We start from the raw sequence: 17495 nt of genomic DNA on the forward strand, positions 1-17495 counted from the left end.
TCACATGAAACCAAAAAAGAGCCCACATTGCCAAGAAAATCCTAAGCCAAAAGAACAAACATGGAGGCATCGCGCTACCTGACTTCAAATTATACTACAAGGCTACAGTAACCAAAACAGCATGGTACTGGTACCAAAACAGAGATATAGACCAATGGAACAGAACAGAGCCCTCAGACATAAGACCACACATCTACAACCATCTGATCTTTGACAAATCTGACAAAAACAAGAAATGGGGAAAAGATTCCCTATTTAATAAATGGTGCTGGGAAAACTGACTAGCCGTAACTAGAAAGCTGAAACTGGATCCCTTCCTTATTCCTTACACAAAAATTAATTCAAGATGGATTAGAGACTTAAATGTTAGACCTAAAACTGTAAAAACCCTAGAAGAAAACCTAGGTAATACCATTCAGGACATAGGCATGGGCAAGGACTTCATGTCTAAAACACCAAAAACAATGGCAACAAAAGTGAAAATTGACAAACGGGATCTAAGCTTCTGCACAGCAAAAGAAACTACCATCAGAGTGAACAGGCAACCTACAGAATGGGAGAAAGGTTTTGCAATCTACCCATCTGACAAAGGACTAATATCCAGAACCTACAGAGAACTCAAACAAATTGACAAGAAAAAAACAAACAACCCCATCAAAAAGTGGGCAAAGGATAAGAACATACACTTCTCAAAAGAAGACATTTATGCAGCCAACAGGCACATGAAAAAATGCTCATCATCACTGACCATCAGAGAAATGCAAATCAAAACCACAATGAGATACCATCTCACACCAGTTAGAATGGCAATCACTAAAAAGTCAGGAAACAACAGGTGCTGGAGAGGATGTGGAGAAATAGGAACACTTTTACACTGTTGGTGGGATTGTAAAGTAGTTCAACCATTGTGGAAAGCAGTATGGCAATTCCTCAAGGATCTAGAACTAGAAATACCATATGACCCAGCCATCCCACTACTGGGTATATACCCAAAGGATTATAAATCATGCTGCTATAAAGACACGTGCACATGTATGTTTACTGCAGCACTATTTACAATAGCAAAGACTTATAATCAACCCAAATGTCCATCAGTGACAGACTTGATTAAGAAAATGTGGCACATATACACCATGGAATACTATGCAGCCATAAAAAAGGATGAGTTTGAGTCCTTTGTAGGGACATGGATGCAGCTGAAAACCATCATTTTCAGCAAACTATCGCAAGAACAGAAAAGCAAACACCGCATGTTCTCACTCATAGGTGGGAATTGAACAATGAGTTCACTTGGACTCAGGAAGGGGAACATCACACACCAGGACCTATTATGAGGAGGGGGTATGGGGGAGGGATGGCATTGGGAGTTATACCTGATGTAAATGATGAGTTGATGGGTGCAGCACACCAACGTGGCACAAGTATACATATGTAATAAACCTGCACGTTGTGCACATGTACCCTAGAACTTAAAGTATAATAAAAAAATAAATAAAAAAAACATTGTCTTCATTATTATTATTATTATTATTATTGTTCCATCAAATTTTGGTCTTTTATCAAATAGCTTCCCAAATTTCTCTTTTATCAATTGCATCATTGCTTGTGCTTTGCTGAATTTTACCACAGTCCATGTTGGTTCATAATGGACAAGCCACTTTCTTATGTTAAGGCTGATATACAATCAGCAGAGAACTCTATCTTTGTGCGCAATTGCTCAAATGTTAGACCTTCATGAAATTTTTCCAACTTTCTGACCACTTCTGTCCCTATTAGATAGTGCACAGATACATGTGTTGCTGGAGCTTAAGGTGAAGCGGCTTCCCTTCAATTAACACTCTGGGAAAAAAAAAAAAAAAGGCTACAACTCTCCAGCAAAACCATTTCTCTGTGTCTGCTCTGGGTTCAGTGGAAAGAAGGAGTCTTATAGTATGCGCTGTATTTGACTGCATGCCACTCAAAAGCATTCATCCATTATTAAATAAAAAATTACTTCATGGTGCTCACTTCAGCAGCATATATACTATAATTGGAATAATTTAGAGAAGATTACCATGGCCTCTGCACAAAGATGACACATTGATTCTTGGATATATTTTATAAATTAGAAACAGGTACTTTCATATATTGTACTGAAAGTGAAAATGGTAAAACTCCATAAAAGTTAATCTAGCAATAGCTTCCAAAATTGCAAATGTGTTTACTTACCCCTTGATTCAGCAATCTCAAGTTCAGAATTCTGTCCATCAGATACAGCTACGCACATATGAATAATGTATTTCCAAGGTTTTCACCAGGTGTTGTTTTTAATTGTAAAGTGTTAGAAAACTTTAAAAATCTATCAACAGAAGATTGGTTAAATCAACTGTTTTGCATTCATACAATGGAATAGAATACAGACTGAAAAAAAAAAGAGAATGCTCTCTATGTATTGTGTAGAAAGATATCCAAAATATACAATATAATCTATACCGTTTAAGGGTATAGAGCAGTGGTATATCTTAACTTTTGAATAAGAAATGTGGCATGAGAATGTATAGTCATATTCTTGTATTTGCATATAAATAAACTGTTATGTACTGAACGTTCGTGACTTCCAGAAAATCATATGTTGAGAGCTAATCCTAGATGGTAACTGCAAATGGGGCCTTTGGCGGAGATAATTAGATCATGAGGGTAGAGTCCTCATAAGTGGGATTAGTGTCTTTATATGAGACAAGAGACATATCGGCTGTCTTTTCCTCATGGGAGGATATAGTAGAAAGAAAAGTCAGCTGCCCACCACCTGGAAGAGAGCCCTCATCAGAACCCAATTATGCTGGCACTCTGATCTTGAACTTTCAGCCTCCAGAACTATGAGAAATAAATATTTGTTGTTTAAGCCACCCAGTCTATAGTAATTTACTACATCAGCCTCAAATAAGACATAAACTAATAAAATCTATTACTAACATCAAAGATAGAAAACTATGGCCAGCAGGCCTATTGCTTGTTTTCTTTTTTATTTTTTCCACATTCATGAATCTAATGCCTGCTTTTATAAAGTTTTATTGGAACACAGCCATACCCATTTGATTTTGTATTGTCTATGGCTGCTTTTTCACTACAACAGCAAAACTGAATAACCACAATAGAGAACATATGGCCTGAAAGTCTAGCATATTTACTTCTTGCCCTTTATAGAAATATTTTGCCAACACCTCAGCTATAATGTGGAGAGAATGGGTAGGAAGACAGGGAAAGCAAGACTTCTTTATGTGGCCATACTTTTACATAATTTGGTTTTTGAACTTATAAACAGAAGTACTGTCTGCAAAATTAAAATCAAAACAAAACCAATAAAATCAAGTTTTAATCTTCTGTGTAAGAAACACTAACAAATCTAGAGCAGGGATTTGTGTGTGAGCTTATAGTAGTCCTATTTATTTCTTTAAAATTACTTGTGAAATTAAAATTAATCAATTAGACGGGCTGGAGCAAAATAGTGGAAGAGAAGATTTCATTGTTCATCCCCCCATGGAACACCAACTTTTAGCAACCATCTGCACACAAAATAAAACACCATCATGAAAAACAAAAATCAGCCACAAAAATCAACCACAACCACAACCAACCACAACTCAACCACAGTGGGGCAGAGCAGCAAGAATGCTCCCGGGATGTCCAATTCTAGGACTTGACTCTAGGATGGCATTTCTTGACCTGCTCTAGGCCAAAGGGGAACCCACTGCCCTGAAGGGTGAGTCCCAGGACTGGCAGCATGCACCATAAGGTGTCAAAACAGCATTTGAGCTTTAAGTGAACATCTGTGGTGGCCTGTCAGACCCCCTCAAGGACCAGTGTTGTGGTGGCCACAGGGAGAGGCACCTGTGCCTGTGGTAATTGGAGAAAAGGGTGGGAATGACTTTGTATTGTGATTTGTGTGCCAGCTTAGATGAAGTAGAATACAATATGAGGTAAATTGTTAAGGATTTTGACTCTAAGACAGCACCTCTGGGCATGCCCAAGGCCTCGGGAAACTTGCCAGCCTGAAGGAAACATCCTTCGGCAAGGCCCAGTGTTGTGATGGCTTCAGGTCTGACTCAGCAAAATCCCAGGGTGGTGGCCAAAAGCATGCTCGCATCACCACACCTCCATTTTCAGGTAGGTCAGCAAAGAGAGAGACACGATGTTTTTGGGAGAAAGTAACGATAAAGGACAAGAGTCTCTGCCTGGTAATGCAGGTAGTTCTTCTGTATCTTAAAAAAAGTCATCAAGGTAGTTCCTCTACACGTATGCAGAAACCACAGTATTGTTGCGCTTGGGGCCCAAGTCCCTTCAAATGCTTGGGAAACCTTCCCAAAAATGACTGGCATAAAGAAGCCCAGATTATAAAGACTATAAAGACTACAAGAAATACCTAACTCTTCAATTGCTGTACATTAATGAATACCTACAGGCATCAACATCATCCAGGAAAATATGGCCTCACCAAATGAACTGCATAAGGCACAAAGGATTAGTCCTGCAGAGAGATGTGTGACCCTTCAGACAGAAAACCAAAGAAAACTATGTTGAGGAAATTCAAATAAAATGAATAGAACATAGAGAAGGAATTCCTAATTCTATCAGATAACTTTAACTAAGAGACTAAAATAACTTCTAAAAACCAAGCAGATTTTTTTTTACTTAAAAACTGCAACTGTCATACTGAAAAATGCATCAGAACCTCTTAGTAGCAGAATTAATAACACAGAAAAAGCAATTAGTGAGTTTGAAGACAGGGTATTTGAAAATATACAGTCAGAAAATTTTAAAAATGGAAAAAAAGCATGGAAACATGCTTCCAAGGTGTAGAAAATAGCCTCAAAATGCAAAGGTAAGAGTTATTGGCCTTAAAGAGGAGGTAGAGAAAGAGATAGAGGTAGAAAGATTATTCAAAGTTATAATATTAAACGAACTTGGAAAGAAGGGAGAATGAAACCAACTTGGAAAACATATTTCAGGATATCATCCATGAGAACTTCCCCAAGCTAGCTATAGAGGCCAACATTAAAATTCAGAAATTGCAGAGAACCCCAGTAAGATACTCCGTGAGATCATCTTCAAGACACATAATTATCAGGTACTCCAAGGCCGAAATGAAAGAAAAAAACGCTAAAAGCAGGGGAGAGAAAGGCGAGGCCACCTCAAAAGGAAAAAGCCCACCAGTCTAACAGCAGACTTCTCAGCAGAAACTCTACAAAACAGAATAGATTGGGGGCCAATATTAAACATTCTTAAACAACAACAAAAAAATCCAAACCAGAATTTTATATCTGATCAAACTAAGCTTCATAAGTAAAAGAGAAAAATTATTCTTTTCAGACAAACAAATGCTGAGTAAATTTGTTACCACCAGACCTGCCTTATAAAGGCTTCTGAAGGAAGCAATAAATATGGGAAAAAATAACCGTTGCCAGCCACTACAAAAACACACTGAAGTACACAGATTATTAACAATATAAAGCAACCACATAAAGTTTGCAAAATAACTAACACCATGATGACAGAATAAAATTCACACATATCAATAACTTTGAATGTAAATGGGCTAAATGCCTCAATTAAAAGACACCAGACGCCAAGATGGATAAAGAACCAAGAACAATTGCTGTGCTCTCTTTAAGAGACTCATCTCACTTGCAATGACACACACAGGCTCAAATAAAAGGACGAAGAAATACCTACAAAGGGTAACAAAATCAGAGGCAGGAGAATGGCATGAATCCGGGGTAGGGGGAGGGGGAGGGCGGAGCTTGCAGTGAGCCGAGATCGCACCACTGCACTCCAGCCTGCGCGACAGGGCAAGACTCTGTCTCAAAACAAAACAAAACAAAATAAAATAAAATAAAATAAATAAATACTAAGAAATTCACTCAAAACCATGGAAATACATGGAAATTAAATAACATGCTCCCGAGTGACATTTGGAAAAATAATGAAATTTAAAAAGAAATCAAGAAATTCTTTGAAACTAATGAGGACACAGATACAACATAGCAGAATATTTGGGACACTGCTAAAGAAGTGTTAACAGAGAAATTTATAGCACTAAATCCCCACATCAAAAAAATCTGAAAGATTTCAAATTAACAACCTAACATCACAACAAAAATAACTAAAGAACTAAGATCAGGCCGGGCGTGGTGGCTCAAGCCTGTAATCCCAGCACTTTGGGAGGCCGAGGCGGGTGGATCATGAGGTCAGGAGATTGAGACCATCCTGGCTAACATGGTGAAACCCCGTCTCTACTAAAAATACAAAAAAACTAGCTGGGCGTGGTGGCAGGCGCCTGTAGTCCCAGCTACTAGAAGGCTGAGGCGGGAGAATGGCATGAACCCGGGAGGCGGAGCTTGCAGTGAGCCGAGATCGCGCCACTGCACTCCAGCCTGGGCGACACAGCGAGACTCCGTCTCAAAAAAAAAAAAAAAAGAACTAAGATCAAGCAAATTCCAAAGCTAGCAAAAGACAATAAATAGCCAAAATAAAAGCTTAACTGAAGGAAATAGACACTAAAAGCCCTTTAAAGATCAGTGAATCCAGGAGCTGGTTTTCGAGAAAAATTAATACAATAGATAAATCACTAGTTAGACTAATGAAAAAAATAGTAGATTCAAATAAATACAATCAGAATCAACAAGAGGAATATTACCACTGACATTATAGAAATACAAACAAACATCAGAGAATATTATGCACAACTCTATGCACCTAAACTAGAAAATCTAGGAGAAATGGGTAAATTTTTGGACACACAAACCCTCCTAAGACTGAACCAGAAACAAATTGAATCCTTAAACAGAACAATAACAAACTCTAAAATTGAGGCAGTAATAAATGGCTTACCAAACAAAAAAAGCCAAAGACCAGACAGATTCACAGTTGAAGTCTATCAGAGGTACGAAGAATAGCTGGTACCATTTCTCCTGAAACTATTCCAAAAATTGAGAAGGAGAGACTCTTTCCTAACTCATTCTATGAGGCCAGTGTCATCCTGGTACCAAAACCTGGAAGAGATAAAAAAACAATAGCAACAACAACAACCAAACAAACAAACAAAAATGAAAAACAAACAGGAAACTTTAGCTTCATACTTGTGATGAACATCGATGCCAAAATTCTCAACAAAATACTGGTAAACCAAATCCAGAAGCACAACAAAAAACGTATCCACCAAGATAAAGTAGGCTTTATTCCTGGGATGCAAGGTACGTTCACCATATGCAAGTCAATAAATGTGATTCATCACATAAAACGAACTCAGGACAAATAAAAGGATGATTATCTCAATAGATACAGAAAAGATTTTCAAGAAAATTCAACATGCATCTATGTGAAAAACTAGGTGTTGAAGAAATATACCTAAAAATAATAAGACCCATAAATGACAAACCTACAGTAAACATCATACTGAATGGGCAAATGCTAAAAGTATTCCCATTGAAAACTAGTGCAAGACAAAGATGTCTTCTCTCACCACTTTTATTCAACATAGTACTAGAAGTTCTGGACAATGCAATCAGGCAAGAGAACGAACTAAAGTACATCCAAATAGGAAGAGAGAAATTCAAACTATCCCTGTGTGAGGATGATATAATCCTATACCTGGAAAACCCCATACTGTCAGCCCAAAAGCCCCTTAAGCTGATCAACAACACCAGCAAAGTCTCAGGATACAAAATCAAAGTTGATACAAAAATCAAGTGGAGAGGTGAAAGATTGCTACAAGAACTACAAACCACTGCTCAAAGAAATCAGAGAAGACATAAACAAATAGAAAACGTTTCATGCTCATGAATACAAAGAATCAATATCATTAAGATGTCCAAAGCAATTTATAGATCCGATGCTATGCCTATTAAACCACAATTGACTTTCTTCACAGTACTAGAAAAAGATAATTTTAAAATTCATATGGAATAAAAAAAAGAGCCAGAATAGCCAAAGTAATCCTAAATAAAAAGAACACATCTGGAAGAATCACACTACCTAACTTCAAACTATACTATGGAACTACAGTAACCAAAACCGAATTGGTAGTGTTACAAAAACAAACACATAGACCAATGGAACATAATAGAGAACCCAGAAATAAGGCTGCACACCAATCACTATCTGATCTTTGACAAACCTAATGAAAATAAGCAATGGGGAAAGGATTTCCTTTTCAGTAGGGTGCTGAGAAAACTGGCTAGCCATATGCAGAAGATTAAAATTAGCCCCCTTCCTTACACTATATACAAAAATTAACTCAAGATTGATTAAAGACTTAAGTGTAAAACTCGAAACTATAAAAACCCTGGAAGACTACCTAGGCAATACAATTCAGGACATAGACACAAGAATAGGTTTTATAATAAAGATGCCAAAAACAATTGCAACAAAAGCAAAAATTGATATATGTGATTTAATTAAGCTAAAAATCTTCTACACAGCAAAAGAAACTCCTAACAGAGTAAACAGACAAACTACAAAATGAGAGAAACTTTTGCAATGTATGCATTCAACAAAGGTCTAGTATCCAGCATCCATAATGAACTTAACCAATTTACAAAAACAAAACAAAACAAATAACAAACAAAAAAAAAAGTGGGTAAAGGATATGAACAGACACTTCAAAAGAAGACATACATGCAGTCAATAAGTATATGAAAAAAGCTCAACAGCACTGATCATTAGAGAAACACAAATCAAAACCACAATGAGACACTATCTCATGCCAGTCAGAATGGCTATTATTAAGTCAAAAAATAACAGATACTGGAGAGGTTGTGGAGAAAAAGGAATGCTTATACACTGTTGGTGGTATTGTCAAATTTCACCATTGTGGAAGACAGCATGGCAATTCCTTCAAGACCTGAAAGTAGAAATACCATTCAACCAAGTATTTATATGACTGGGTATGTACCCAGAGAAATATACATCATTCTATTATAGAGACACGTGCACACACATGTTCATTGAAGCACTATTCACAATAGCAAAGACATGGAAACAACCTAAATGCCCATTGATGATAGACTAAATAAAGGATATGTGGTGCATATAAAACATGGAATACCACACAGCCATAAGAAAAGAGCAAGATCATGTTTTTTTGCAGGGATATGGATGGAACTGGATGCCATTATCCTTAGCAACTAACACAGGAACAAAAAACCAAATACTACATGGTCTCATTTATAAGTGGGAGCCAAATGGTGAGAACACACGGACACATAAAGAGGAACAATACACACGAGGGCCTATTGGATGGTGGAGAGTGGGAGGAGGGAGAGGATCAGAAAAAATAATCAATGGGTACCAGGCTTAATATCTCGGTGATAAAATAATCTGTACAACGAACCCCCATGACACAAGTTTATCTATGTAACAAACCTACACATGTACCCCTGAACTTAAAAAAAAATACACAAAATAATAAGAACAACAACAACAAAAAACTCTTTACCCTAGAATAATTTATCCAGGAAAAATATCTTTTAAGCGTGAAAGAGAAATAAAGGCAGTTCCAGGAAAATAAAAGCTGAGAGATCTCACCAACTCCAGCACTGACCTATGAGAAATACTAAAAGGAAATCTTAAATCTGTAATAAAAGGATGAGAATGAATTATAAGAAATTATCTGAAGGTACAAAAGTCACTGGTAATAATAAGCACAGAGAGAAACACACATTATAGTATAACATTGTAATTGTGGTGTGTTAACATCTCTTTGTAGAAAGATGAAATGATGAGCCAATCAAAAATAATAACTACAACTTTTCAAATAATAAACGATACAATAGGTTATAACAAGAAACAGCAAAAAGTTAAATAGTGGCAAAAAATAAATTGGAGAATTTAAATTTAGGGTTTTTTTTTTTTTGTATATTTGTTTCTGCAGTAAGTGTTGTCATCAGTTTTAAATAATGGGTCATATGAAAGTATTTGTTCGCTAATGGTAACCTCAAATTGAAAAACACACAATAAAAATGCATAAAAAACTAAAAAACAAAGTAATTAAAGCATACCACCAGAAAAAATCATCTTCACTACAAGGAAAACAAGAAAGAAGAAAAGAAGAAAGACAGATAATAAAACAATGAGAAAACAAATAGTGACAGGAGTAAGTCCTTACTTATCAATTATAACATTGACTATAAATCACATTTTTCAATAAGAAGACATAGGTTGAATGAATGAAAGAACAAGACCTAATCATCTGTTGCCTACAAGAAAAACAGTTAGCATATAGACACACATAGACTGAAAAGAAAGGGATGCAAAGAATATTTCACGCCAATGGGAACCAGAAAATAGGAGTAGCTACTTACATCACACAAAATAGACTTCGAGACAAAAATTGTAATAAGAGACCAAAAGCAGTCATTATATAATGATAAACATGTCAATTCACCAAGAGGATAAAACAGTTTTAATGTATATACACCAAACACTGGAAGACTCAGATATATAAAGCAAATGTTAGACCTAAAGAGAAAGATGGACCTCAATAAAATAATAGCTAGAGACTTTAAAATCACACTTTTAGCGCTGGACAGATCTTTCAGACAAACAACAAAGAAACATCAGACTTAATCTGCGCTAAAGAACAAATGGACCTAGTATATATTTACAAGACATTTCATTTAACAGCTGCTGAATACACATTTTTGTCTTTAGCACATGGATCATTCTCAAGAATAGACCATATGTTAGATCCCAAAACAAGTTGTAAAACATTCAAAGCATTTGGACTATTATTGAGCATATTTTCTCTCCACAATGGAGTAAAACTACAAATAAATAAGAGGAATTTTTAAAACTATGCGAGCATGTGGAAATTAAGCAATATGCTCCTAAATGACCAGTGAGTCAATCAGGAAATTAAGAAGAAAATTGAAAAATTTCTTGAAACAGATGATAATAAAAACACAACACAACAAAACCTATGGGATACAGCCAAAGCAGTACTAAAAGGAAATTTTATCGTTATAAGTGCCTATATCAAATAAGAGAAAAAACTTCAGATAAATAACCTAATTATGCATGTTAAGGAACTAGAAAATTTAGAGCAATCCAAACCCAAATTTAGAAGAAGAAGGAAAAAAATAAAGATCAGAGCAAAAATAAATAAATTTAAAATGAAGAAAGCAATAAAAAAGGTGAAGGAAACAGAAAGTTGGTTCTTTGAAGATAAACAAAATCGACAAACCTTTAGCCAGACTAAAAAATAAAAGGTGGGGGAGAAATTTCAAATAAATAAAATAATAGGTAAAAAAGAAGACATTACAACTGATATTGCAGACACTCAAAGGATCATTAGTGGCTACTATGAGCAACTATATGCCAATAAACTGGAAAATCTAGAAGAAATTCATGAATTCTTAGAGACATACAACCTACCAAGGTTGAACTAGGAAGAAATTCAAAACTCAAATAGACCAATAACAAGGAATAATGTCGACACTGTAATTAGGTCTCTTAGTAAAGAAAAGCCCAGGACCTGATGAATTCACAGCTGAATTCTGTCACACATTTGAAAAACTAGTACTAATATTACTCAAACTGTTCCAAAAAATAGATGAAATATTTCCAAACTTATTCTATGAGGCCAGTATTACCCAAATCCAAAACCAGACAAAGACACGTCAAAAAAGAAGATATATTGGCACTACAGGCCAATATATCTGATGAAAATTGAAGCAAAAATCCTCAAGAAAATACTAGCAAACTGAATTTAATAATACATGTGATGACTACTATTAAGTGTCAACTGGATTGGATTGAAGAATGCAAAGTATTGTTAATGGGTGTGTCTGTGACGGTGTTGCCAAAGGAGATTAACATTTGAGTCAGTGGACTGGGAGAGGCAGACCACCCTCAACCTGAGTGGGCACCATCTAATCAGTGGCAAGGGCAGCTGGAGTAAAGCAGGCAGAAGAAAGTGGAATGAGCAGACTCTCTTAGTCTGGCCTTCATCTTTCTCCCATCCTGGTGCTGGATGCTTCCTGCCCTGGAACATCAGACTCTACTTTCTTCTGCTTTTGGATTCTTGGAGTTACACCAGTTATTTTCCAGGAGCTCTCAGGCCTTTGGCCACACACCGAAAACGGCACTGTCAGCTTTCTACTTTTGAGGTTTGGGGACTCAACTGAGCCAGTACTGGTTTCCTTGTTTCTCAAATTGCAGATGGCCTATCGTGGGACTTCACCTTTTGATCATGCAAGTCAATATCCTTAATAAAATCACTTTCATATATACATACATTCTATTAGTTCTGTTCCTCTAGAGAACCCTAACTAATACAATGTATTAGAAAGATTGTTCATCATTACCAAGTAGGATTTATTCCTTGGATGCAAGGAAGGTCAGCATACACAAATCAATCAATATGATACATCATATCAACAGAATGAAGAATAAAAATCATATGATCATTTCAACTGATGCTGAGAAAATGTTTAATAAAATTGAACATTAGATAAAAACTCTCAAAAAACTACATATGGAAGGAACAGACCTCAATATAATAAAAGCCATGTACCACAAATCCACAGTTAGGTATCATACTCAATCTGGAAAAGCTAAAAGACTCTCCCCTAAGATCTGGAATGTGACAAGGATGCCTACCTTCAAAGCTGTTTTCCAACGTAGTACTGGAAGTCTTAGCTACAACAATCAGACAAGAAAAATAAACAAAAGGCATGCAAATGAGAAAATAATAAGTCAAATTATTTTTGTTTGCAGATGTTATGATCTTTGTTTTTTGAAAAAAATAAAGACTACACAAAAACTGTAATAACTGATAGACAAACTTAGGAAAGTTGCAAGATACAAAATCAACATACAAAAATCATTAGCATTTTTATATGTAAACAATGAACAATCTGAAAAAGAAATTTTAAAAAATTGCATTTAAAATAGCCACAAATGGCCGGGCATGCTGGCTTACGCCTGTAATCCCAGCACGTTGGGAGACCGAGGTGGGTGAATCACCGGAGGTCGGGAGTTCGAGACCAGCCTGACCAACGTGGAGAAACCCCATGTCTACTAAAAATATAAAATTAGCCGGGCATGGCGGCACATGCCTGTAATCTCAGCTACTCAGGAGACTGAGGCAGGAGAATCACTTGAACCCAGGAGGTGGAGGTTGCAGTGAGCCGACATGGTGCCGTTGCACTCCAGCCTGGGCAACAAGAGTGAAACTCCATCTCAATAAATAAAAAAATAAAAATAAAAAATAATAATAAATAAATAAATAAATAAAATAGCCACAAATAAAATTAAATGCCTAGGAATTAACCAAAAAATTGAAAGATTTCTACAATAAAAATTATAAAACAGTGATGAAAGAAAATAAAGTGAATACAAAAAAATGCAAAGACATTCCATATTCATTGATTGGACAAATCAATATTGTTAAAGCATTCATACTACACAAAGCAATCTACAGATTCAATGCAATTACTATAATAAAACCAATGGCATTCTTCACAGAAATAAGAATAACCATCCTAAAATTTATGTGGAATCACAAAGGCTGAGAATAGCCAATGCTACCCTGAGCAGAAACAGAAAAACTGGAGGAATCACACACATTGCCTGACTTTCAAATTATACTACATGGGCCTGGCGCGATGGCTTACGCCTGTAATCCCAGCACTTTGGGAGGCCGAGGTGGGCGGATCACGAGGTCAGGAGATTGAGACCATCCTGGCTAACACGGTGAAACCCCATCTCTACTAAAAATACAAAAAATTAGCCGGGCGTGGTGGCGGGCACCTGTGGTCCCAGCTACTGGGGAGGCTGAGGCAGGAGAATGGCGTGAACTTGGGAGGTGGAGATTGCAGCGAGTCGAGATCGCACCACTGCACTCCAGCCTGGGTGAGGGCAAGACTCCGTCTCAAAAAACAAAACAAAACAAAACAAAACAAATTATACTACAGAGCTGTAGTAAACAAAACACAATGGTACTGGCCTTAAAAACAACTTATATACCAATGCAACAAAATAGATAACCCAGAAACAAATCCACATCCGTACAGTGAACTCATTTTTGAAAAAGGTGTCAAGAAAATATGTTGGGGGAAAAGACAGTCTCTTCAATAAATGATGTTGGTAAAACTAAACATCCAAATGCAGAGGAATGAAACTTGATCCCCATCTCTCACTGTATTGGTCCATTCTCAGACTTCTATAAAGAACTACAGAAAGCATAGCTGGGGAGGCCTGAGGAAACTTAAAATTATGGTAGAAGGCAAAGGGAAGCACACATGTCTTACATGGCCAGAGGAGAGAGAGTGAAGGGAGAGGTGCTATACACCTTTATAAACAACCAGATTTAATGAGAACTCACTTACTATCCCAAGAACTGCAAGGGGGAAATCAATTTGCCCTCATGGTCCAATCACCTCCCACCAGGGCCCTCCTCCAACACTGGGAATTACAAATCGACATGTGATTTGGGCAGGAACACAAATGTAAATCATATCACTTGCCTTATACAGAAGTCAAATTAAAAAGAATTAAAGACTTAAATTTAAGACCTCAAACTATAAAACTCTTACAGGGAAACACTGGGAAAACCCTCCAGAACATTGGCCTGGGTGAAAATTACATGAGTAATACCCTACAAGCACAGGCAATCATAGCAAAAATGAACAAATTTGATTAAATCAAGTTAAAAAGCTTCTGCACAGGGAAGAAAACTATCAATAAAGCTAAGAGACAACCCACAAAATGGGAGACAATATTTGCAAACTACTTAACTGAGAAGGGATTAATAACCAGAATATATAAGGAGCTCACACAATTCTATAGTAAAAAGTCTAATAATCCGATTTTTAAAATGGGCAAATGATTTGAATAGGCATTTCTCAAAATAAAACACAGAAATGGCAAAGAGGCATATGAAGTGTTTTTACCATCACTGATCATCAGAGAAATGCAAATCAAAACTTCAATAAGATATTACTTCACCCCAGTTAAAATTACTTTTATGCAAAAGTCAGGCAATAACAAATGCTGATAAGGATGTGGAGAATAGGGAACCTTCATACAATGTCAGTGGAAATGTTCATTAGTACAACTACTATGGAGAACAGTTTACAGATTTCTCAAAAGGAAACAAAAATAAAGGTACCATATGATCCAGCAACCCCATTGCTGTGTCTATACCTAAAAGAAAAAAAAAAGAAATCAGTATATCAAAGAGATATCTACCCTCCTATGTTTGTTGCAACAGTGTTTACAATAGCTAAGATTTGAAAGCAACACAAATGTCCATCAATAGATGAATAGATAAAGAAAATGTGGTACATATATACAATGGAGTACTATTCGGCCCTAAAAAGGAATGACAAAGAGTTATTTGCAACAGCGTGGATGAAACTAAAGTTCACTATGTTAAATGAAGTAAGCTAGGCACAGAAAGACAAACGTCACAAATTCTTACTTATTTATGGAATCTAAAATTAAGACAATTGAACTCATAAAGATAGAGAATAGAAGGATAGTTACCAGAGGAAGGGAAGGGTAGTAAATGGAGGTGGCATGGGAAAAAGATGCAAATGGTTAATGGGTACAAAAGAATAGTTAAAATGAATAAAATCTAGTATTTCATAGCACAACAGGAGGATTATCATCAATAATAATTAAACTGTACATTTTAATATAGCTAAAATATTATAATTGAGTTGTCTGTAGCACAAAGGGTAAATGCTGGAAGAGATGGATACCCAATTTTCCACAATGTGATTATTATACATTGCATCTCTATACCAAAATAGTTCATGTATTCCATAAATTTATAAACTACAATGTAGCCATAAAGATGAAAAAAAAAATAAAAATTAAAAATATAAATGACCTGTTAATAAATTTGCATTTAAGTAAAAACATACATTATGGTTACTTCCTGTGTTGCACTCCCCAAAATCACCCATATATACCATAGTTTGAAATATTACTCTTTGGTTACTTCGTGTACATATATGACACCTAATAAGTACCAGTCACTGTGCTAGACAAGTAGTGGAAATTATAACTTTTGATGTTATAATGACACACTTTTAATGTAATATATATTGCGTTTTTATTATGAATCACATGTTGCTTTTAGTGCTTTACTCATGCTGTCTCATTTAATCCTCCTAACATTCCAAATTTATATCTTCAGCAAAATTTTCTTATCTGAACTCCAGATCCATTCAGCTGGCTGCCTACTGTACTTTACCTTTGGATGTTCAGTAGAGATTTCAGACTCAATGCCCCCAAACCGAACTCTTGTTGTTTCTTTCCACACATACACCTGTTCCACCCATAACTTTCCCTATCTCATTTGATAGAAATTTCATCCTTCCCGTTGCTCAGATCAAAACACTCAGTGTCTTCTTCTGCCTATAAAAGTATCTATCATCTGACCACCTATAGTATCCACTATTACCAACCTGTTCCAATGTTATCAGCCACTATCATCTCTTACCTGTGTTAGGTCAATAGCCTCTTCACTGATTTCCTTATCACTCTTCCCTCTTACAATCTATACTCAACATAAGAGCCAGAATTAATTTTTTAAGGTAAAGTTGTCCATGTCACTCCCTTGCTCAGTACCAAACACTGGCTCACTTCTTTTTGTTTGTTTGTTTGTTTGTTTGTTTGTTTGTTTGAGACAGTCTCGCTTTGTCGCCCAGGCTGGAGTGCAGTGGTGCGATCTCGGCTCTCTGCAAGCTCCGCCTCCTAGGTTCACGCCATTCTCCTGCCTCAGCCTCCTGAGTAGCTGGGACCACAGGCGCCTGCCACCACGCCCTGCTAATTTTTTGTATGTTTAGTAGAGACGGGGTTTCACCGTGTTAGCCAGGATGGTCTCCATCTCCTGACCTCGTGATCCGCCCACCTCGACCTCCCAAAGTGCTGGGATTACAGGCATGAGCCTCCGTGCCTGGCCTCACTTTTTTCATTAAAAGTAAAGAACATAGCTTCTGTCTTTATTCGCCAAAGGCCCACCCTGACTTTCTTATTGTAAAGAAGAACTCTGTATTTCCAACTCCCACCCTAGCACTACCCATCTCTTACACTGTTCTATAATTTATTTTTCCATAGCATTTTTCATCTCTTAATACACTATACAATTTATCTTTCTGTTCTTCTGTGTATCTGGTACTGGGCAGAGTCTCAAATTTTTGTTGAATGAATGAACAATTTCTTGAGATGTAGGTGTTACTTCTTCCCCATTGTACACAAAACGAACAAAGTCTCAGCTATGTTAAATAATTTGCCTCATGGTAATAAAGTAAATAAGGGATAGAGATGGGAATTAAACCTAGGTCTGGCAAACTCTAAAGCTTATGATCTAAGCTTTAGACACTAAATGACTTCATGGCGTTCGTAACATAGTACGGGCCATGCTAACCTGTGTATACATCTCTTAGGCACAAAGGTAATTGTGACGCAAAATCAGTAACTGTCATGGAACTTGAATATAGTTCTCC

The 17495-nt window shown here is 36.5% G+C and overlaps 1 non-coding gene across 1 annotated transcript; it reads left to right on the top strand.

The window, feature by feature from the left end:
• The first annotated feature begins 1999 nt into the window (after window positions 1-1999).
• On the top strand, window positions 2000-2107 carry LOC111536573. The gene has a single exon (XR_002729777.1). It is a non-coding gene; the product is annotated as a U6 spliceosomal RNA (small nuclear RNA).
• Window positions 2108-17495: the final 15388 nt, after the last annotated feature.

This window comes from Piliocolobus tephrosceles, chromosome 12, assembly GCF_002776525.5.
Source record: "Piliocolobus tephrosceles isolate RC106 chromosome 12, ASM277652v3, whole genome shotgun sequence".
NCBI lineage: Eukaryota > Metazoa > Chordata > Mammalia > Primates > Cercopithecidae > Piliocolobus > Piliocolobus tephrosceles.